Source organism: Penaeus vannamei, chromosome 35 (assembly GCF_042767895.1).
Source record: "Penaeus vannamei isolate JL-2024 chromosome 35, ASM4276789v1, whole genome shotgun sequence".
Taxonomy (NCBI): domain Eukaryota; kingdom Metazoa; phylum Arthropoda; class Malacostraca; order Decapoda; family Penaeidae; genus Penaeus; species Penaeus vannamei.
In genome coordinates this window covers 15,782,401-15,784,900 of record NC_091583.1, presented here as the reverse complement: position 1 = coordinate 15,784,900, position 2,500 = coordinate 15,782,401, and the positions used below count along the sequence as shown (strand labels likewise).

At 42.6% G+C, this 2,500-nt stretch overlaps 1 protein-coding gene across 4 annotated transcripts in view; it reads right to left on the bottom strand.

Moving 5' to 3' along the window:
- Positions 1 to 2,500, bottom strand: part of LOC113804681 (homeotic protein antennapedia) — a 417,805-nt gene that overhangs the window by 129,537 nt on the left and 285,768 nt on the right. The gene's annotated exons all lie outside the window — the stretch shown is intronic.

Genomic DNA, 2,500 nt, shown 5'->3' with positions numbered 1-2,500 from the left:
TGTTGTTGTTGTTGTTGTTGTTGTTTTTTATGTTGTTGTTTTTGTGGTTGTTGGTGTTGTTTGTTTGTTTGTTTTTTATGTGGTATTTGTGTTTCTTCCCTCTTTCTGTTTGTTTTGTTTTGTTGGATGTATCTCGCTTTCTCTGTTTTATTCTCGTTCTTTTTCTTTTTTCTTTCTTTCTTTTTCCCTTTCTCATTCTCTCTCTCTCTCTCTCTCTCTCTCTCTCTCTCTCTCTCTATCTTTCTCTCTCTCTCTCTCTCTCTCTCTCTCTCTCTCTCTCTCTCTCTCTCGCTCCCTCATTCCTTCCCTCCTTCCCTCCATCCCTCCTTCCCTCCTTCAGTCCTTCCCTCTCCCCCCTCTCTCTCTCCCACCTCCTGCCTTCCTTTTACCACCTGTTCCTACTAGTTCTCATTCTATCCTTCTCTTCCAAGATACAATGGTAATAAGAAAAGTTTGATGATGACAAATGAGCAGAATAATGATGCTGACAATTAAAATCACACTAAGGAAACTGCAATTTTGGAACCCTCGGCAATTACCATTAAGAAAGCAGACGGGACGAGTTTTGCAAGCACTTCTTCTTGCCGAAGGAGTAACGTGTGTGTATGTACAGTACACACACATATTGTATATTCATATATACATTCATGTATACATATATATATATATATACATATATATATATATATATATATATATATATATATATATATATATATATATATATATATATACATATATATATATATATATATATATATATATATATATATATATATATATATATATATATATATATATATATATATATATATATATACATGTGTGTGTGTGTGTGTGTGTGAGTGTGTGTGTGTGTGTGTCTGTGTGCACATGACGAAAAATGACAAAAGATTAAAGATGCAAAATACAAACACAGAAACGAACGAGAATCTCGCTCCCCACCGCCGGAAGACACAAACACCGAATCTCCAGACATCATCGCGCTTTCAAGACACACATTACGACGCCGATACGAAAGATAAGGATTCCCCCCTCCCCCACCCCACCCCCCAACCCCCACAAGATAAGGATTCCCCCCTCCCCCCACCCACCCACCCCCACCCCCCACCTCACGTTATTCCTCTCCGCTCTGGCTCTCCTTTACGACATCCACCTCCAGCGGTCTGAGAACGGTCAGCTGATACGCCACGGTGGGTCAGCTGTCGTCTCCATCCCTTTATCACGCTGGTCAGCTGATGCCTAAACCGGACCTCAGCTGACCGCCGACCCTTTAGTCAAGCCTGCTATAAAAAAGGGCTATAAAATTGTAAAAAAAAAAGAAAAAAAAAATGAAGGCTAGGGTAAGAAAAAAAGGTCTGTCAATAACCCCTCAATAGGGAGGTATGTGTATGTGCGTGTGAGAGAGAGACAGAGGAGCGCGGGGTGGTGATAAGCCTCAGTTTTTACGTCAAGATGTGACGGGGAAGATGTGTCACCTTTGCGTCTCCAGAATCCGCTTCCGTAACAGGTGGGAAGTCTTCCTTTTTTTCTTTTTTTTACTCTTGCATTTTATTTATCGTCGGTTTTTTATGTGTGAAGGGGGTGGGGTGGGGGGTGAGGAAGGGGGGTAATGTGTGCGGTTGCGTGGAAGGGTAATTCGTGGTTTCAGTGGCAAAGGGTTCGGGCTGAAGGGGGTCTTTTAAGAATGGTTACACGGTGGGCTTCGGAACACGCGTTACCTGGTTCATTTTTTAACGTGTGCTCTATTATTCTTTTTTTTATGTGTGTGTGTGTGTACACCTCGTACTGTGCTAACGTTAATAAGTCCTATCCTTATCCCTACGCTTGCAAGAATGACATTGATAATCAAATAAAAACGATAATAACGATAACAATAATAACTAAAAAAAAGTATGAGTAGAATAAACACTTCAATAATCCGAATAAAAACATACGTAATATGCAAGTCACCCTCCAAAATGTCCCGCACGCAGACACCCTCCTACTCAGGCATCCGAACAGCGCGTTATGGTGCTCGCCGACGTGTCTGCGCTGGCGGGACTCCGCTCCGCTCCGCCGCCGCAATTCTGTTGTTCGGATTTATTTTCCTTTATATTTAGTGTTTGTTTTTATATTAGGTTTATTTGCGGTGATGCCAGGTTGGTGTTGGTAGATGGTACTCACCGAATTAATGTGTATTTTGTAAAACGTCGCATACGAGCGTCATTTCAGGGGGGCGGAGATGGCGGTAGGCGATAGGACGAATCGCGCGCAATAAATATACACAATCATCGATCATATCCGTCTGCCATAAATAAGTGAAGTAAGTGTTATAACTAACGGTGGGAATGCTGCGAGGTTGGGAGACGACGAAATGCAAAGCGAAAAGCTGTGCAACGACCAGGTACTCCCGCGACAGTTAAAAAACCGCCCGGCCGATGCAGTGACTTTTGCAAATGCACGAGAGTGTAGCGGGAGGTAGATCCTGCAACGGTAGCAACGTGCACGAGGCAAAGAC